This window comes from Grampus griseus, assembly GCF_964374135.1.
Source record: "Grampus griseus genome assembly, chromosome: 16".
Taxonomy (NCBI): Eukaryota; Metazoa; Chordata; class Mammalia; order Artiodactyla; family Delphinidae; genus Grampus; species Grampus griseus.
Window position 1 is genome coordinate 79,357,773 of NC_139010.1, and position 21,559 is coordinate 79,379,331.

Sequence of the window (21,559 nt, forward strand, 5' to 3'; positions counted from 1 at the left end):
CCTGGAATGACCCTATTGGACAAGCGAGGAGATGAAGCCGTCCTGAAGCAAGCCAGAGCGGCACCGGGTTGACGGGGCAGGCAGCTTTCTAAAATTCTGGTTTCACTTTTGCTGGGCTGTATGAAAGGTAATCATGCAAAGGGGGGAAGGTGATTTCTTACTGGTCAACTTGAGACAGACAGGCAGAGGAGCAGGACCTCTGATCCAAGGGTTTCTGTCCAAGAGAGACCCTCAGAGGCTGGCTGGCAAATTTGATTTGCTCGGGTCCCGGGCTCTGATCAGCGGACGGCCCCTCCTTGGCTCTGGTGTGGAGACACACCCTGTGTTAGCCGCCACATCCAGGGTGAGAGAATTAATTAGTTAATATTTGTGAAGTGCCTTGGAGATGAGAAATGACAGCATTATCATCCGAGGCAAGACGGGCTTCACACCCTCCTCCTCCAATTCCCCGAGTGAGGAGGCATAATCATTCTTTTTGCTTTCCTTTGAATTTTAATTTGTATAATTAGATGGCTTCCTGAAAAATTGATAAGTAGAATCTCGATTATGCAATCAAAGGAAAGATCAGGCATCAGCTTACACAAATTGTCTGCGTCCTTTAAAAAAAAAAAGGCAACTGACTTGTGTGGCTTTGGGGGGTGGGGTGGGGTCTCTCTGTGGCTGGCCCTTCCACGGGGTCCCCTCCAGCTGCGGCACCCACCCCTGTCTCAGACTGAACATGCTGACAGCATCCAGAGTCGTGAGGACACCGGGCGAGTCTGGTCTGGACTTTAGAGCAGTGACCACGGACTAATTCACGTAGTGTCAAACCCCTCCCCTCAATCGATCCCTCCCCCCCTCCGTCCAATATTTCTTTTTAAGCAAGAATGTATGACATTCTTGCTTAAAAAGAAAGCAAGAATGTGTCAGTGTATGTGACATTTTCCTCCTTGGTCCTCTGAAGGAGCGAGCTATTTACCAGGACTTAATTAACATGACCCTCTTCCTAAGGACAGGGACAGGCCCTCCTCAGAGCCGAGCTGTGAGCAGCGTCCCTGGCTGGTGTCCACGCCGAGAATGCCGGCACCCTGCTATCCGCACTGGCCCTGGGAGCCCTCGGCGGGGCCCCCCAACGGAAGCCCACCTCTGTCTTTACTTTACAGCAGTCTCCACTCACAAATCACGAACTTTTTGCCACTGAAGTTATCACTACTGTCATCCATTGACACTATCTGGTCAATGTTCAACCACAAATAGATAAAGGTCCACATAGGGAAGAAAAAGCAGAGGGGGATGTATTACACGGTCTCACTTTGGCTGAACCTGTAAACCTCCACACCGTACTTGTGGGTGGCAAGAGAGTTCTAGAACCTCCATGTTTGTACAATGCAGATGATGTTGCTTTGCGTTCCAAAGCGGCCGTGAGGGTCAGGTGAGAACACGCAGGAGAACATCTGGTGCCCAACGGCAGGCCTCTAAGCGCCACTCGTGTCCTCCTCCGGCGAGAGGCCCCCCTGGATGCGGGCGCCAGTCACACAGGAGCATCCCTCCTGCTGGGGCTGGAGGTAAACCTCGGGGGGAACTCAGGAACGGTCAAAAGGCAGTTCAGGTCTTTTCACAAGTAGGAAGGGTGTACCGCTGTCAAACCTGACAAGAAGAAAAACACTACCTTCTCTCCCAAAAGAGAGATACTAAAATCACAGGGCAAACCACAGAAAGGTCTACCTAAAGTTTTGTTAGCTTGAAATGAGGGGTGTGAGCTAGGGCTGAAAGATTTGGTGTCAGGGAATTCAACTTACTTCAGAAGGGGAAAGATGCTTGCATAAGAAAGCTACTTAGAGATTCTTGATTACTAGAAAGAAGATACAGGTATGGAAGATTTGTCCACTTGTGGGCTTCAAAAAGAAGCAGGAGAGTTAAGAAAAGGGAGAACAAAAAGGAAGACTTCATTTTACAAACAAATGCAAAACACCCAAAGTGAGGTCGTGAAAAACAAAAGGTTAGCCCTCATCCATCATGGTCTAGGTCTACCGTTAGCAGCCCTGCCTGCCAGGACCAAAGCACTGCAGTGCACAGAAACTCAGTCGTCACTAATTTACATGCTTAACATCTCAGGTAAGTTTTTAAGACCCCCTCAGTTTCTTTATTCTGGTTCCTAGTCTTTGTAAAGATTAGGCAGACGAAGGAATTTACACAAAGTAAACGATGTCTTCAACGGTGTCTTTCAAAATGAAAATTCCCCTAAAACCAGTTAAAGGTGAGGAGAGCCTTCAATTCTTTTAAGGAAATCTACTTAAACACTATGTCAATAGAGAAACTAAGTTTTACGATATGATAATAAATTAATATTATTGTAGTTAAGCAAGTATTGCCGAAGTTCTCCGAGTGAACCCCAGGAGTCTTCAGAATACGTTCCATTGTTAAACCTGCAAGTGGGGGTCAGGGGGAGATTTAAAGTCTGAGAGGTTGCCCCGTGACCCAAGGCAAGTAGAAGAAGCGCCTGCAGCCCCAGGATTGGTGCACGAGGTCTCCCAACTTTCCAAGCCTGGGATCCCTGAAGGAATGACATAACTCCTTGGGTCTCCTCTACCACAGCCTACAAGGCTCTCCTGATGCGGCAACAGGGCCATTTACCAACTTCTGAATGACCCAGCAGGGAGGCACCATCCAGGTTAAGGCAACACCAAGCACTTGTTACCACAGGGTTAGTGCGTTTGCATAGTGCCTTGAGAACGCTGGCCCACCAATGACCACAAAACCCTCTTGATTCTTCATCTCGTCCCAAATAAAGCCACAGGGCTTCAGGCTACCTGAAAAGAACTTCTTCCAGAATCTTCAGAAGCCAAACAAAGGTGAACAACAGATGACAAGCTGGGTGGAATCCTCTGAACAGGTGGATGTGGGTTTTGTTTTGTCAACCATACCTGAAGGACCAATTAAAATCCAGATGGAACAAAAGAAACGTTCTACAGGGCGGAGGCATCGTGGGAAAAACACAGGCTTAGCCTTTGGTTAAATGGTTGACATAATACCCCAGTTAATAACAAAATAATTAAAACTACACTTTAAGGAAGAAAAAAGAAGCTTTGGGGGAAGATCTGTTATGGGAAATGTACTGATGTCAATTTTGTCAATGTCCCAAAACAACTACTGCTCCCTAATTATAGCTCAGTAGCTTTGGGGCATATTTAGGTTTCGGAGGGAGGAGGAGAAACATATGGTTCAGGCATCTAGTGGCATTAAAAAGTGCACAGGGACGGCTCCCCTCCCCCACCCCAGGGGTTACCAGCAAGACCCTTCAATACACACCGGAGCTTCACTCTGGTTCCTGGAGCCTCCCCCATTGGGCAAGGCGGCTCATATTTCCCCAGGGAATGCCCAGCAGCCCAACCCTAGGGTGACAAGGTCACACCCTGGTCACATGCCCTCCATCTGATCCATGGGCCCCACCCTCTGATCCCCTGGGGCTGACGCAACACCAATGTCCCAGTGAAAAGTGCAGATAGCTCAAGAGCTATTAGCACCGGGCCACCGCCCTTTCCAACAGCAGAGGTCAGGCAGGCTTCACAACTCAGATGGAATTTGAAAAGGGCAAGCCAGTGTTTACACCATGTTATGATGGACCCCGAAACCAAGCAATGACATTTCTATACTAGGACATATGAACATGCTTACCCAACTGGATTAATATACAGAAGATTAAAAATAATTATACATACACACACACACACATATACAATTCAACAATTCAGGCCAGGTCAAAATCTGCCACCAATCTGAAGGAGACAGAAATGAAAAATGAAGACTCTGTAATCTCTGTCGAGCTTGTGACAGCCATGAAACACAGAAAGCAAGTCTTTTAGCAGGTGGAATGCCAGTGCCGGGGTGAGGTTGGAGGCTGCCTATGTGAAAGCCGCGCTTCCTGGGATGATCTCCTCGGCCAGCAAACAATTTGAGTGAATCCTTCTGCCCGGTTTAGATTTAGAAAGTACATCTCCTGGTGTTAAATGCAAAACTCAAGAATTCTAAATATTTTCGCTTGCTAAAAGCTTTCATCAAGAACAGAGGGCTTGGGCAGAAACAATTCATGATTTTCCTAATTGGCTGTTTTATTTGTGTCATAATGAAAATTAAGTGTTGGTGAAGAAAATAAGATGCTTCTGTGGTAAGGATTTTCACACATTTTTAAAGCACCTGACTTACAAATATGCTTTAAAAATAAATATATTCGTTCTAACACTAAAGTGTTCTTTAAAAATAAAAGCAAAACGAAATGAAAAAAAGAGGTAAAAGGCAAATAAGCAAACTCTCGTCCCGATTAAGAGGTGTTACGTGACCCCTTTATTTCCATTGTGCTGAGACTGAGGAATCACAGAAACACGGATGAAATTTCTCCTTTCCCAATTTTCTGACCCTTTCTTCCTTTGGCACTTTTGATCTGTAGCTAAGTTTGGTTGAACAGGGTGAAGGGATGAGCATCCTCAATTTCTCTGCGGACAGAGGAAGTTCCATCCTGACCAGATGACTCATCCGTTTTTACATATCACATGCAAGAAATTATTATAACAAGTTTATATCTGAGCAAGTAAAAGTAAACACCATACAGAGGAAGAATCCAGAACGTCGGAAAGTTTGGGAAGGTCTCATAGAATGCCTGCAGAGGAGCGCTGGCCGTGGTGAGGATTTTGGGGTGGCCACTCTGTGCCCCAAAGGTCATCTGAAGGTGATGTCTGCAGACTGTGAAACGCCTGTGCACCCACATCCATTAGCTGTGCTCCAGTGCAGAATAAAAGCCTGCATAACTGATGGCCACTAGAGGCTTGGACCTGGGGGCCACCAAGGCAGGAGCCACCAGGAGACAGCTAACTGGAGGTTATATGTTAAACTTGTGCTAAACTTTAAAACAGTCTATGGAACGGAGGTGGAGGTGCCAGGCGGGGAGTAAAGAAGATTTAACATTTTAAAGGCAACTTTGGATTATTCGGCTTATTCTAACATATATGAATTGCACTTGTATTTAAAGGAATTAGTTGGTTATCAAACAAACAGCAATGATGAGATCTTAAATGTTTAAAAACCTTGATGTGAGATTTTTAAAAAATTTATTTATTTATTTTTGGCTGCGTTGGGTCCTCGTTGCTGCATGTGGGCTTTCTCCAGTTGCGGCGAGCGGGAGCTACTCTTCGTTGTGGTGCGCGGGCTTCTCACTGCGGTGGCTTCTCTTGTTTTGGAGCACGGGCTCTAGACATGTGGGCTTCAGTAGTTGTGGCACGCGGGCTTCAGTAGTTGCAGCACATGGGCTCAGTAGTTGTGGTTCACAGGCTCTAGAGTGCAGGCTCAGTAGTTGTGGTGCACGGGCTTAGCTGCTCCGCGGCATGTGGGATCTTGCTGGACCAGGGCTCAAACCCGTGTCCCCTGCATTGGCAGGCGGATTCTTAACCACTGCGCCACCAGGGAAGCCCCTGAGATTTTTGAAGACGTCTGCCTCTTGATTTCTTGCTACTGGGTGGCCCTAAATCCTAGACTGACTACTCGGAGTGTCCACTTTCCTTAGGGGACACAACTGCTTTGCTGTCCTTGTGAGATCCCAGCCCATGTGTCTCGACACTGTGCAGTCTGGAAACGTGCAACGGCGCGAGCTCTGCAGTCTCGACTCACTCCCAAAGCCAGTGGAAACCACCGGTGAGGGCCCACCTTCCGTTCAAGCCCTTCCCTGGAGCAGGTCCACCCAGAGGAGGCCTGGTGCCCAGCGATGGGGCCCTTTGGCCAGCAGAGGGCACTGCACACCCTGCACGGCCTTCCCGAGGCTGCAAAGACCTGAGCAGCTTTGCCAAGGCTCGCCTTGCTCATCTCAATCCCGACTTGGACTCTGCAAGAACCTGGAGAAAGTGAGACCAGATACCCCCAAAAGGAAAGGTCTGAGATGGCTTCAGGATGACACACTGCATGTCCCCTCAATCTCAGGATGCAAAAGGGACAGAAGAGACCTCCAATCTCCCTTAAAGCAACAGGTGTTTAGCCTTCAGCAACACGACCAGCCAAGGGAGAGGAACACAGTGGCTGCCCTCCTGCTGCCTATCTCCTAGGCTGGCAACTGAGGTTTGCCCTTTCAGAGCTGAAGTTTAGGCGCTGGAGAGGCGGGCCACGGAGAAGGGAGGCTCTCAGCCATGGGCTTGGGGTCCTGATCCAGGAGAGGCCATGGGCCACCTGAAGGATGATTTTCCATTATATCCATGCTTCCTGTGTAAAGATACACCAACGAGGAAGGAGCCACAGTGATGAAAGATGAAAACAACTTGGCGGAGCCGTAACTTATAAAGAGAGGAAAGGCTTGAGGTGGGCCTGGGCAAAGGGCGTCAGGGTTTCCATTACAAACCACAGCTCCCGGGGCACCACACACACCTGCTTAATGCGATTGCTCAGTTCTCCTCAACCCGGGATCCGTTTGTTGTGAAACGTGTATGACCTCAGGATACACAACCTTTTCAGTAGACATTAATTTGGAGAAGAAGGTGGAAAAAACCAGATTTTTCCAACCTTATTCAGGAACTGATTCTGGCCACCGGCTGGGAGGTGGGGCCTTGTCTCTGGGCCCCTGAACCTGAACGTCGCAACCTTTATGGATGCTGGCTTCTACCTGCCAGGCTGACCACCGCAGAGGGACAGCTGACCTGTCTCGTCTTTTCTGATCACCAAGTTCTAAGAAACCGACACGCTAATGCAGTAAATCAGCTCTCTTCTCCACACCTGCAGGGCACCCAAATGGTTCAGGGTGGAGAAGGAAGGGAGGGGCTGGTGCAGTCCATCAGCGCTGAAGTAGGGGACACACACACCCCATCCAACCCCCACGCCTCCACAGGACCAGCATCCTTTCTCACTACCACTTCAAAGCCAAGGGTGCCACAGCAACAGATGCCACTGGACCACACGGCTTAGTCTAGACCTGACGCGGCAGGAGATACCTTTGGAAGGACCCCACACAGAGATCCTGGGGTGGGATTCTGCCTTCTCCAGGAAGCCTTCCGGATGAGCCTCCCTGCCCTTCTTGCTTTGCAGCTGACACCACAAGCCCCTCCCCATCTTGTTCCAAACCCCAGTAAGTGGGATTCGCTTTGACCTCCCGGGGGGAGGGTACTCTGTACAGCCCACTTCACGGTGGACAACCCAGGGAGGCACGTGGGCTACCTGGTGGCCTAGGAGAAGCTAAGAGAGGCCAGCAGGTAAGGCCCAGGTCGGGCTGACAGGAGAGGGGGTTCAAACTTGTCCAGTAGAGATAAAGTTATCATCAGTGCGAAGGACGGACTGCTGGGCCTCTTTGTCTGTTTTCAGAAACCAAGTGTCCGGAGAGATTATCTCAAACACAAACAGAAGAGCTCACTCCAAACCTGACCATGTGCCGGAGGGAGTAGGGACCCAGCCTCCCAAGTTCAGTACCGGACAGGTCACACAGTCACCAGTCAAGAACCAAACCCAATAAGGGCTTCTGAGCAACCCTGCTCCGAACCTGCAGCCTAGCCTGAGGTGCGCAGGCCGGCTGGGAAGAGAGAGCTTCCCAGGACCCAGGCAGGACTCTCATGCAGCTCAGCTCATCCCCTCCCAGGTCCCAGGGCATCACTCCAGGGCATGGCAAGGGACAGGAGTGCTCCACGAGGGGGGTGGGGGGGTGGGGGCGGCCCATCCTTTATTTCAAGGAGGTGCCGCTGGCACAAAAGCAGACACGCAGGAAAGCCACCTCAGGCCTTGGGAACAGAGTAATAACTTTGTTTCATGACGACAGATATTCTGCGTCTGGGTCTTTACAAATATCCAAATTCCGTCGTAATGTTTCTGTACAAGGAAAGCCACTGGGCTGTAGCCATGGAGGCATTCAGAAGCCCACAGTTCTCACACAAGAATTTCCTGGAAACGTGAGGCGGGAATCAGACATCCCAAGCTCCAGAAAGTCTTTTGATGGAAGCGCGGTTCTTCCCAGACCTTATCTTTTTAACCTGAGTCATGGAAAGGAAAATCTTAATCTTCTGTGTAGCTATTTAACAATACGAAGTACAACCTGCGGCCATTCATCTCGCTTAACACGGTCTTAATGTGGAGGATGAGGAATATAACGGAACCCAGGGGGAGGCAGGCTTTGCTCGCATCCACGCCGGCCACTGAGGGGAGCGGGTGGCTGGAGGCCGGGCTGGGGGTTGGGGAGGAGAAGCGGGTGACACTCGTGCGTCACACGATTTCATCTTTGCTGATCAAATTCGAGAAATAAAGAAGGGAGCCGCTAACCAGCTCCTTTTGTTTTTGTTAATTTCAGGGTATTCCTGAGGTTAAACAGTCCTCTTGAATTATTTCACCTGTTTTACTGTGGACTCCTGGCTGGCCTCCAAGGCTCTGGTGGGTAAATGATGCCATTTTTGCATTGATTGCAGCCCCGAGTGTCCTGTGCTATGGCTAAAATCTCACTTGGTGCAGAGGGGTTGCTGGAACAGGGGAGAGGAGGCAGCAAAGCTCCCCGTGAGAATTTTCTAGGTGTGACTCCTGTCATGAACAACCGGATTCTTCAACAACAGGGCGAACACCGGGATGGTTAGGGACGATGGGGCACTTGTGAGTACAGTCTCCTGTTTAGACAATTACAGCTGACTGTCATTTCACATGAAATCCTATTAAAGAACTCTTGACAAGGTGATGGGCATTTAAAAATCTGCTCTGAACTGACTTACGGGGGCCCTACCAGACCAAGAAGAGATATGGACCAAGAACAGACAGGGGAAGGAGGCTCCAGGGAGTCAGACGTCTGGACACTATGTTCACGTCCCCAGACCAGACAACCCATGGAAATGACACAAGATGACCTTCTGGGGAAAGGCAGGCTCCTGACTGCCCCCCTCCCTGCAGCACTGTGCTTCCTGCCTTAGGAGTCCAAACTGCTCATCGGTGGGCTCAGGGTCAGTATACGGACCCCCAAAGGCCTAACACACATTTTCTACTAGCTGCCCACAGCCATACTGCCTCGTTACGGATTGAATTACGCCCCCCTCCACTGCCCATCGTGTTGAAGTCCTAAGCCCCAGTACCTCAGTGACCTTATTGAGACAGTCTTTATAGAGGCCATCAAGTTAAACTAAGGCCCTAATCCAATGTGAGTGGGGCTCCTTCTAAAAAGGGGAAATTTAGACAGAGATGTGGACAGAAGACTGCACGAAGGCACAGGGAGAAGACGGCCATCTACAAACTAAGAAGAGAAACCTGGAATAGAGCCTTCCCTCCCAGCTCTCAGAAGAAACCAATCTTGAGACACCTTGGTCTCAAGATTTCTGCCCTCCAGAACTGTGTGACAGTATATTTCTGTGGTTTAAACCACCCAGTTGGTGGTGCTTTGTTATGAAGCCCTAGCAAACCATGTCACGCCTACTGATGATATTGGGGTGGCCACTCCCAGAAAGCCCTCTGGGATCTTGCACCAATGATGCCTAGGGAAGCTCAGGACCACCTCGGAGGGAAGCCTGGTTGTGGAGAAGAGGCGGCCTCTGCGGGGTGTGATTGGTCATGGGTCCTGGCTTTATTACGGAGCGCCAACTCAAACCACACCCAGCCACGCGCCCCAAAACGCAACAAATACGGACATGCCCATGGCTGTACCCCAGGGGCTGCTCTGCCAGGCACTGGGGCCTGGCTGCAGGGGGGAAGGAAGGGGCTACGGGCCCAACACCAACCCCCTTAACTCTTGAGGAGTGGCCTCCCGTGAGACAGAGAGACCTGTGTTTTCAAGGGAGAGACACAAAGAAAACTGTCCCAACCGTACTTTGCTTTAAACTGTGTTCTGCTCCCCAAACCCAAAGACTGTTCTGGACACACTGCCACTCTGTCCTCTGTGTTAGCAAAGGGTAGATGTCTCCATCCTGATGCCAGGGGTGGGGAGAAGGGTGGTCCCACATTGCCCTGTCCCTTCTCCTTGGTCAGGCACCGGCAGACCATGCTTCCGAGGAGGCGGGAATCTGCCCAGGAATCCGCACGGCCCCTCGGGATGCCAGCGAGAAGGTGACTAGGCTGTGCCTTGAACACCAGGGTCTGAGGGATAACAGTCTAGCGTGAAGCTCCATTAGGGATCTGAATGCCATCCACAGTGACAAGATGTGTTTCTCCTTCAGAGTCAGGGATCCTGGACTCAGGCTGGACATTGTGACTCTAATGGCCTCTGTTAAAACTGTGTTGGGGCAGCCTGTACCTCTCCACGCTTCCTAAGGTCCTGGGAAGTTCTGAACAGAAGTCTTTTCTGACTATATGAACACACACAACCCAGCATGCAGTCGAGAGGATGCCCTGTCCGTGGGGCAGGGGCGCTGGCCAGGGAGCCCTTCATGCTACACAGGCTCAGCAGCACGAGGAACCGAGGACCCAGCCCAGGACATGATACTGCACAGGACTCCCACGAAGGCAGCACGGACACGCCTCTGTGGCCCATCCAGCTCCCGCAGGGGGTACCCAGACCCAGAACCCCGGTGACATGTCAGTTCTGCACAGCACCCCACTGTGGCATAGGGGCACCCAGGGAACAGTGGGGAGGGGGTGTGAGCTGTCAGGGGGGGTCCATGGAGGATTTCAGAGCCACGACTTTCCTAAGAGGCCTACGACTGGCCCCCTCTCTGCTTGGGGCAGATTCCATCCTTGCTATGGAAGCCAGAAAAAGAATCAACACACATGGCCCCCAGCGATCCCCACCTCCTTGTATCTGTGTCCTGTGTACTCTCAGTTTCTAACAAACAGATCTGATAATAACAACAGGCAGGTGGGGTAGGGGGGGCATTGCTGCGACACTGCCATCTTGGGCATCTCCCCCCACCCTGGGATCCAGCTGCCATCTTGTGGGCTGCTTCGTGGAGGGGCCCAAAGAACTGAGGAACCAAATCCCACCAACAACCAGCTACGTGGCCTCCTCCAGTTGTGCCCTCAGGGGAGGTGTCAACTCAGGCTGACACCCTGACGGCAATATGAGAGACCCCGGCCAGGGCACCGAGCTGAGCTGTGTTGGGTTCCTGACCCTAGGAAACTCTGAGGTATGGTTTTGCTGTCCTAAGACTCTAAGTTTTCAGGTAGTTTGTCACACAGTAATAGACAACCCAGCCTAATAAATTTACCGTGGTCACCGATATGGTCAGTTCAACAGGAAAGACAAAAACGGTGATACATTTGTACTGCAATGGTGCCAAGCTTCTATTACCTACAGGACAGAGAATGCTAACAAAAAGCCATCTAAATGCTGTAAATCCTCAGCTGCCCATGCTGACACGAGGTGTGTCTGTGATGTACCCAGCTCTGCAAACTCTGGGGCAAACTCCATTCTCCGCAGCTCAACCGTGCCCACTGGAGAACGGAAAGTCTGCTGTGATCTTCACTTACCCCAGATGCTTCAATAAATTCCAGGGCTGTGCTCAGTGCGCACAGAGTTAACTAGGGCACCTTGGGATCTCCACTCCAACTCATGCACACCCATAAATACGGGACATTAACAAGCTCTATCCAAGACGGGGCCCCACATTAAGAATGTAGCCTTCGTGTTCATTTCGGCAGCACATTTACTAAAATTGGAATGATACAGAGAAGATTAGCATGGCCCCTGTGCGAGGACGACACACAAATTCGTGAAGCGTTCTCTATATATATTTGTTTGTTTGTTTGTTTGTTTGTTTTGCGGTATGCGAGCCTCTCACTGTTGTGGCCTCTCCCACTGCGGAGCACAGGCTCCGGACGCGCAGGCTCAGCGGCCATGGCTCACAGGCCCAGCCGCTCCGCGGCATGTGGGATCTTCCCGGACCGGGGCACGAACCCGCGTCCCCTGCATCGGCAGGCGTACTCTCAACCACTGCGCCACCAGGGAAGCCCGTGTTCCATATTTTTAAAAATAAAACTATTTATCTGGATCAAGTCAAATAATAAAGAGAAAAAAAAGAAAAAAAAAGGAATGCAGCCTTCAAGGCCACCCTCTGCATGGGAATGCACTGGATAAACAGGCCCTCTTGCTTTCTTGTTCTTAAAAGTCCTTGAACTGCAACTACTATTTAAGTTGAGCTATCCAAATCAGACGAAAAAGGAGGCAGGTAACATGAAAGGCAGTCGGCAAAGAGTTTCAGAGTTTCCCGCCATGTGAAAGGGCAGAGGGGAGCTTAGATACCAGCAAGCCTGCCCGGAATCCAAGGGGCAGAAAAGGCATGGGGTGTAACACAAGCGCGCACGCGGGCACAGACACACGTCCACATAGGCTCGTGTGGCCCGTGGCGGTTTCTTGGAACCATGGCATTTCTGGAACATTCTGCCTCCCTCACAGATAGACAGCCCGAGACTCAACTCCTAGCTTGTATTTCTGCTCACCCCCTATAACTCCCAGGTCACCCCAGCTGCTCTATAGAGGCATTATTGGTGCAAAATTCCGGAAGCCCAGCAGCCGGCTGCAGGCACGCCAGCCAGGTAGAAAGCAGGCCTGCGTCGTGTTTAGCCACACCCCCAGTCCTGAAGCACATCTAACACGCCCTGCCCCTTCCCGGGGGAGCCCCCAGACCTGAAAGAGGAAGCAGCCCCATAAGGAAGCCAAGACACAGATGAGCCAAACAGAGAAAGGAAAGCTGGTCGGTAAACTCGCCAAAGTCCAGAGGGAAAGGGACCCAGCCCTCAGCAGGGCTCCTCGGAGAAGTGGGGCTGGGACCACGCGGGGGGGCCTCCCACTGTATCATTTTCACTGCCACGTGTTAGTTTAACAGCAGCTACACTCGCAGAGCGCCTGATGCGTGGCAGGTACGGCTCCAAGTTCTCACGCAACATGCACACCAACAGCCCGAAAACACGGTCTGCTGCACTGAATTCAACAACTAAGGCATCTACACCGTGGAGAACACGCCCCGCACAATTACTCATCTCGGTGACCACACCTGCTCTGGGCGAGGCTTCCAGCAAGTCCCCAACCTCCCAGGTGCTCACAGGAGACAAAGGTGCAACCCTCACCCCGGGCCACTTTCACAAGAGTGAGCCCAGAGGAAGCCCAAACCCTTTCAGACAAAGTCACAACCCAGGGCTGCAAGAAGTCAGGGACCATGGCTCAAAACTCCTTCTCTCCCGGCTCTACTCTCTATGTCAGTTTTGTGTAAAGGCCAAAATACCGACACCGCCTTCCTGCCTCCGGAACAGATCCAGCCTCCGGTCAGATGGTGGTCTGCTATCTTGGACGAGGGGTGTCAGCTACAGAAACCTCCATGGGCCTGGGTCCCCCAGCTTGATCCCTGCCAACCCCGCCACAGGGAATGGCTTGTCCAGGTCACACAGGTGAGGTGTACCTACTGGGGACCTGCCTCCCAGTCACATTGTGGCCCCTGAAGTTTGATGAGCTGTGATCACGGCACAGACCCTGATGCAAAGCCTGAAGACTCTGGAAGCCTCCCTCACAGGGACGTTTTGGGTCCTTCACTGCATTTTTGGTTGGTGAGTCTCCATTACACCCTTTGGTGGAAGCCACTGCTGCCCTCTGTGGATCCGCCAGGCTCTGTGGGATCCAGGGTGGGCTCAGCTCCCCGCAGCAGGTCGGGGACAGAAGAGAGAGGGGCTGAAACAGGAGGCGGAGTGTTCTTATTCTCAGAGGGGAACTCACCAAGGGTTAAATGGATTTTTAGAAACAAAACTTATGAAAATGGCCTCCATACAATTTGATGAGGTCAGCGAGTAGAGAGGCCTAATGACACTTGTAAGAAAAAACATCTGTCGGTGTCGAAAGGTCGGCAGGAAGTGAGTGGGATTGACGTGGCTCTGATTGGCCAGACCAACACTCCTAGAAAGAGAGGCACATGGCTTAACTTAGCCCAGAGGAACAAAAAGGCCCTTTCAATTGTCCTCTGACCAGCCCCGCCCCCCTCGAAACAAGAGGCCAACCCCCGAGCTCTGAAATCCATCCAGGACCCTGGCTGGCAATTAGCTCTTTGTTCACTCGCTCATCGGCCACGGAGGCCAAAATATTCCTGAAGAAGCAGGAATCTTTAGAGAACGACGCTCTTACAAAACCCCCAGTTCTACTTTTCGGTTAGAAAACAACGTGGGTCAGTTGAATGGCAAATGTTTCAATAAATCCATCATCGCAAAAACAAAAACAAGAGGTTTCTTTGGAAAAACAGGAAGTCTTGGTACATAACATGTCTTAAAATAGGGCCAAGCTCATTTGTTGACAAAACCCCAGCCTCCAAAGCCTCTTGGTCTGATCTGTCCAGATCCAACATACCCCCAATTCCTCCTCAGGACCCCGTCCTGTTCCCTCGGGTGACAGGCTGGCCTGGCCTTTGTTGCTCTGACACAGGGCACACAGGGCCGCCGGCCGGCCCACTTCCTGTCCCCAGGCTCCGAGGAGGGTCTCGGGAGGAGCCGGTCGCCGGCCAGGCCGCTTGCAGGAACCAGGCCTGGTGCTCTTCATGAATTGAGGGCCCGTTTCAGGCTTCTCATCAGAATCACATAAAGCGTGGAGGCTTTCTGGAATTAGCGTTCTGTTAATCCTTTATAGTCAGTTACAGAGCTGGGTTCCACAGAAGCCCCGACTGTTGGGCAGAAACTCCCGGGTTATTACCCAAACTTAACCCCTGGGCAGCGGGCAGAGAGGCAAAGCGGGTGCCTGGCTTCATCCACGTCTGAAAGATAGAGCCTCTTTCTTCTTCCAACCAGGCAGAAAAGGAGCCAGGAATTTACCGTTTCCATTCTTCCCAAAGACACCCACTTTAAAGAGTACAGGCACAAGAAAACTTTCAAAGAAACGTACTGAAAGCTTTGCGATTGACAGATACAGCTATCCCTATGCGTAAACTAAAACCCACATTTACACACATACTGCTGTGCCTGGAAGGCCTCTCCCATATGCCAGGCCTTTCCCACTACAGCCAACTCCATTCCTCTCCCACTAATTTCTGCCTTTTCTTTATTAACCACCAAGCACCAGGAGGACTGTACGAACACAGCACGGTGTGAGCACGTACCATAGTTACACCCTTGCTAAAACGCGAAAACACACAATGCATACAGAGAGATCACAGAATCGAGTCAGCCAGATTCTTAGAGACGTCACCACCACCGCCACCCTCCGTGTCCCAAGGTCTGCTGATCTTCTACAACCTTCAAAAATGTTTCTTTGCTGCTAGGGAAAGCAGAAGGTTTCAGCATGTTACAGTTATATAAAACTGTCCGGTACGCTGCATTAAGTAACTTTTCTACATAGTTGCTAACCCAAAGGTGATTTTTTTTTTAAGTCCAGGCTTAAGCAGAAAATGCTAGTTGTTTTGGGATTCTGGAGGATTCTGTTGGTTTATGGAGAGGAAAATCGCTGCTGCTCCATGAAGATTAGGAGGCATGCAATCTCATATGAGAACTTAAAATTCAGTCTCGGGGCTTCCCTGGTGGCGCAGTGGTTAAGAATCTGCCTGCCAGTGCAGGGGACACGGGTTCAAGCCCTGGTCCAGGAAGATCCCACATGCCGCAGAGCAACTGAGCCCATGCGCCACAACTACTGAGCCTGTGCTCTAGAGCCCGCGAGCCACAACTACTGAGCCCATGTGCCACAACTACTGAAGGCCACACGCCTAAAGCCCGTGCTCTGCAACAAGAGAAGCCACCACTATGAGAAGCCCACGCACAGCAACGAAGACCCAGCGCAGCCAAAAAAAAAAAAAAAATCAGTCTCAGGTATGTGGCCAACCGTAGTGAAAAATGAGGGGAAACAGAGTACATAACTTCGAAAATATAATGTCATTTACATAAAATTTAGTTTGGGCCCAAGACTTGCCACCATGGATCCATCCTGATTCACAGAATCCTGGACCCTAAGACAGTGCCAGCCAACCGTCCTGAGGGCACCGATGCTGGAGGGAACCCTGTGACGGAGGGGACCTCCTCTCTGATGTCCTGCCCTGCCAGCTGGGGAGAGGTTTCCAGGAGTCAGAGAATTTGCCAGCCTCTGGGCCCATCGGCAGCCTGAGAGCTGCAGAACCAGGAAAGGATGCATTTGGGAGCCTGTGTGGGGTCTGACTTTGCTGCACTCCTGGGGGAGACACGTAGGATGAAATGGGGTTCCGGATCCAAACAGGCTTGCCCAGGCCTCACAGGTGAACCACAAGGCTGTCACCCGCCTGAACACGCTCTACTGCCTGGGCTCCACCGACCCTTGGGTCCTTCCTCACCAGGGGCCAAAGGCGGGGAGGCCCCTTCCTCATAACTGAAGAGCTGCTGCACGGCGGCCGCCGCGAACCACTTACCCAAGTCACTCTTGCGGAGTGAACAGTGTGGAGAATCTGAACATATGTGACAGCACGCAGCTGATGCACACAAGCGTTCCACGCAGCCATTTATTTTAGGGCCTCGTGTGCTATTTTTACACTCCACCGAAACACTGCCAAAGGAATCCACAAAGGAACCCGAGTACGCTGGAGCCGCGCTGCCTACTCCGGCTGCTGGCTACTCCTTTTACGAAACGAACCAGCAACGCATGCTATCTGCTGCCTCTCGGAGACAAAGGTCATAAAATAAGTCATTGGAAATTATTTGAGTTCAAGTACTTTTTTTTTTTTTTAAAGAAAAGGTCACAAGTGGCCTTTAAATGGAAATGCAATTTTCTTACTCAGCACCACTGGCTGTGATATTCCATATGTGTGTGTCACAGCCCACCTGCAATACTGGTTCTGAGCAAGTGACCAACTTGAAACTCCCCTGTGGAAAGAAGTGGCCATGTTTAGGGAAAAGGAAAAGTTCTGGAGCCGTGATCTCTGCCTGCAATTATGTGCAGGGCAGTCATGCAGAAGGACTGAATGTATCCTGTGTGGGCAGAACAGTGACCAAGAGGGTGAGGAAGCCAGAAGAGATTTCAGATGGATAAAGAAGTTTCTCACAGTTAAGGAAGGGCTGCCCCTGGATGTGAACCACGCTCCCCTCCCCCAACCCAGGGGGCAGAGTCTAGTCCTAGGACTGTGGCGCCCAGTCAGGAGACCCCCTTGAGCAATGCGGGCAGGGGTGCGCAAAGGTGAAAGGGGAGGACATTCTGCCTCACACCGGTAGATGTGTCTTCCCTGTTCTAGAACCTTCCGGCCTGCCCCAGAGGTGTGCCCAAGGGCACCCCACGGCCAGCCCCCTACTGGATCCACGTTCCCCGAGGCCCTCGTAATTCTGAACTCTCATGGGATTCCTGTGGAAGCAAACAGCCCTGGTACGTGCCATTTTATTTTCACTCAAAACATCCTTCCTGGGACCATCCCAATAAACTGAGCATACTATTTTCAACTAAGGCCTTGGCATTGTCTAGGAATGTTTTCAGGACTAAGTAAATTGCTAAAGCAAACATCTTATTTTTGTCTCCTAGGACAGCCAAGCAGGGTAAAAATATTTCCTGCCGGGACTTCCAGTGGAACGGCCCCCTCTGGTGGAACCGTCTGACCAGACACTCCATTCAGGGAAAATGCTCTCACTCTGGACGCGGGGTGCAGCGCACCCACTCGTTCCTTGGGGGTGGTTCCTGCTTCCGGTGCCACCCCCAGCAGCCCGGGGAAGGATCCCTCTCCTGCTGGCTCCCAGACCCAAGGCACAGCCAGTGTTTGAAACCGAACACCAATTCTCTTTATGTCTATGGGAGAAGATACACCCCAGTCCTTGCTGGGGTGGCCTGGAACTCAGCCACCTGGTGACAGGGGTGTGGGAGAGGAGAAGACGGTCCACAAAAGCAGAGCAGTGAGGCCCGACACCCCCAGCCAGTAGCAGTGGTGAGCTGGCAGTGCAGGAGGAGCTGAGGCTGGCACACCTGGGCTCCACGCACACCGCAGCGGGTCCTGGGCCCGTCGTGGCCACTGCAGCTGTTAGAAGCGTCACCAGGAGCAGAGCTGGACCAGTCTCCACAAGTTCCTGGTGCTGTTCTCGGCGCTCTGCACGCATTAACTCCTTCTTCCCAACAGTCTCAGGAAATACGTTATGAACATTATCTAAAATGACAAAGTTGAGGCCCAGAGCAGAGAACAGCTTTGCTCAAGAGCCACAGCTAGTGGGAACGGTGGACCCGGGGCCCAGTCAGGCTCTAGCCACACACACAGGCCTCTGTAGCCCAACATGGGCAGAACCCAGACAGAACAATGAGCAGGTTATCCCATCATTCTCCTCCTTGGGAAGAGATCAGGAAAGCTGACCACGTGTCACTCCGAGCACATCTTTATTTCTGACGTGGAACTAGGGTGGAGGATTGCTCAAGTGGGTAGAAACATGGTGCCTAAGAAATTCATGTGACTTGCCAGTCAGTAAGCCACGTGCATGGGCGTCACACACGCGTCACACGGCCCATCACGCCCCAATGAGGAGCGAACGTTTGCGCGCAGCCTGGCTCTGGCCACACAAGGAACTAGTAAGAGGCAGTGAGCGCACCCAACACGGCAGCTCCCTGGGCAGCCCTCAAAAGGCATCCTTTCTCACGGAGGCGACGCTGTTAAGTTCCTCTCAACACACACAAAACTGGGGTAAAAATCTAGGCCCTTAGCTCCCCACCAGTAGTAAAAATTAATTGCCGCATAAAATTGCTGATTCCTACCAAATGAAGCTCTACGATTCATCAACTCCTGGATGGCACAAACTCAATAGTGGTTTAACTACATCACCTGAGTTATTGCTGCGTTTTGTATCAGTGACAGCTTTACTGGGAATGAAAGTTTTGCAAATTCATTCACGTAGGACAAACTTCCAAAGTAAACAAAGGCACTAAGCAGACACAGCCCCCCTGCAGCTGTGTCACATAGATTCTCGAAGCCAGAGGGTGTCTGGAAGGACAGTTTTCCCAGCACAGGCTTGGGGTGGGAACCCAGGGTGTGCGCCTGCACCAGGACCATGCCCCACCCACTCCCAGGGGTGCTGCCCTCTGGCACCCTGAACCCTCAGCACCCTGACGTTGAGAACCCAGCGTAATATTTCATTACCCAACTCCACCTAACTGTAGGAACCCAGGTATTTAGAATGCATGGACATAAACCATTGCCGATCGCTTTTTTATTTTCAGCAGGGGCAATAAAACTATAAATAGCTTATATGGTGCAGCAGACCATCAGATGCAAACCAATGCTGCGAAAACCAAATGGTAGCAACACCAGGCTCTTCCTTGTTCCAGGTTCAGTTACTTCCTGGGGGTCCAGGTATACCCACTACTTTGTCGGTTATTATTACTGCCTTTCTCGCCTAGTCCCACACTTGTTGGACCACAATGGGTTGGTCTTCTAATTTGAATCGGGCCAGACACAAACAGGTAAATTACTTTCCAGTTTCCACAATCAGTGGAACATGCAAGCACTTCTTCCAAACTCCTCAAAGTGAGGCCTTTGGAGGAAAAACAACTTTGGGGTCATGCTTGGGGGAAGAGGGTTCTCAAGGAGAACACTGTAAGAGTCACTGATCCTTCTTCAAAGAGCTTGAAAGCTCTCACTCTCAAGAGAGAAGCACCCCAAATTAAATTCAAAAATTTAAGTTACATTAAAAAACACCAGTGTCGGGACTTCCCTGGTGGCGCAGTGGTTAAGAATCCGCCTGCCAATGCAGGGGGATACGGGTTTGAGCTCTGGTCCAGGAAGATCCCACATGCCGCGGAGCAACTAAGCCCACGAGCCACAACTACTGAGCCCAACACGCTGCAACGACTGAAGCCCGCGCGCCTAGAGCCCGTGCTCCGCAACAAGAGAAGCCACCGCAATGAAAAGCCCGCACACCGCAGCGAGAAGAGTAGCCCCCAGCTCACCGCAACTAGAGAAAGCCCACGCGCAGCAACAAAGGTCCAATGCAGCCAAACTAACTAACTAACAAAAAAACCCACCAGTGTCACAACCCACTGAATAAGCAGGCTTTGTTTCATCTCTGTCTATATTCACAATGGAGGCTCTGAATCCATTTTTAGAATCTTATTCTTAAGGAGACCGTGAAACAAAAAAGCAGAGGCTGGGGGCTTCCCTGGTGGCGCAGTGGTTAAGAATCCACCTGCCAATGCAGGGGACACGGTTCAAGGCCTGGTCGGGAGGCTCCCACATGCCGCAGAGCATCTAAGCCCGTGCGCCACAACTACTGAGCCTGCGTTCTAGAGCCCGCGAGCCACAACTACTGAAGCCCGTGCGCCTAGAGCCCATGCTCCGCAACAAAGAGAAGCCACCGCAATGAGAAGCCCGCGCACCTCAGCAAAGAGCAGCCCTCGCTCGCCGCAACCAGAGAAAGCCCACGTGCAGCAACGAAGACCCAACACAGCAAAAAATAATAAAGTTTTTTTTAAAAAAAAAAAAGCAGAGGCTGGTTTCCCCAAAAATCAGAGAAGTTATTAGTATCCAAGCTGTTGATTTTTCCCTTTTCTGGCGGCTCCAACCTGTCCCTTTGCCACTCTCAACCCCTCCTTGCCCATGTAGTGAGGAAGCTGGGATGCAGCCCGGGTTTGCGGTCAAGGTCACAGGAAGAAGAAAAGAATGAAAACTTTCTGGTTCAGTCACTTGGCTCAAAGCTGGTTTTGTTCTTTCTTGGCCAAGTTTTGCGTATTTAGGGTATTACTTTCACAAGCTTCCCTACCTCACTGGTTTTACCACTGAGCAGAGGATATTCTCTAGCGATTATCCTCCAGTCCAACACGCCCCAAAGGTAACCACAACTGTTTCATGTGCAACAGGAAATGCTCCGAGGACGTGAAGGTACCTCGGAGCGATGACGGAATGTTCGCCACCAGAAATACATTGAGCTGTCCCCGGTGTCATGGGCGGGGAGCCGCTCGCTACATAAACTGTGGATCAATCAGGAGGCGGCTTCACAGAACACCCAGGGATCTCACCGATTCAGCGGCTGGCAGGGGAAACCGGGTCTCACGTTAACACAAACAAAATGCACATGAAAAGCCACTCTCCCTGCCAAGAGCTCCAATCTGGAATGTTCTCTGACCCTAGTGTCTGATCCTTCTAGGAAGGCCAAGCCATCATCAGAACCCACATGGAAACCCTGCAGCTGTGGGACTCTGCTGAGCTCACAGCTCCGCAGGGCCTGCTGCCCCGAGGATGGTTCGCTGGGGGGGCAGTTCAGATTTTCACACTTCTCTGTGGGCATAACCACACTGTTTTCAAAGTTAAAAACAATCCAAGGGAGAGTCCACATTTTTATTCAACTCATACCTGGCTGTCAAGTAACTTCAGCAAAAATACAAGAAGGAACCACTGCCACGAGGCTACAGGTCTCACCGCGGTTTTCCGGAAGCCCCCAGGGGGAGATTAAGGCCAGAGGAGCTGAACAACGGAGGTGGCTTGGATCCGGTTAAAGGATGCCACATCCATGCCCCTGGGCAACCAGCTGCCGGGGTTTTAATTCTGTGGGTCCTGGGCTGTGAACTAAGTGGGGGCCCAGAGGAAACGGGGAGCAAAGGTAGACGAGGCTCGCACGGCAGTAGCACCTGCTGGCTCCGTGGGCAGCCCCAGTGGAGGTGAAATCCCCTGAGGCTTAGGACTCAAAGTAACATTCATTCAGCCTCCATTTGAAGAAGGGGAGGTCCTTTTCCTCCTCTGTATTTGGTCCTGCCGGGCTTGCTGAGTAAGGCTGTCAG

General features: G+C 51.3%; 1 protein-coding gene across 4 annotated transcripts in view; it reads right to left on the reverse strand.

The window, feature by feature from the left end:
- CTBP2 (C-terminal binding protein 2) overlaps positions 1-21,559 on the reverse strand; it is a gene marked incomplete at its 5' end in the record, with an annotated part of 161,083 nt that overhangs the window by 52,456 nt on the left and 87,068 nt on the right. Inside the window, one exon of one of the 4 annotated variants that reach the window (XM_082673408.1) lies at positions 16,239-16,307. The exons of the other annotated variants lie outside the window; for them this stretch is intronic. Of the gene's footprint in view, positions 1-16,238; positions 16,308-21,559 lie in introns of those variants that run through there. 4 annotated transcript variants of the gene reach the window in all.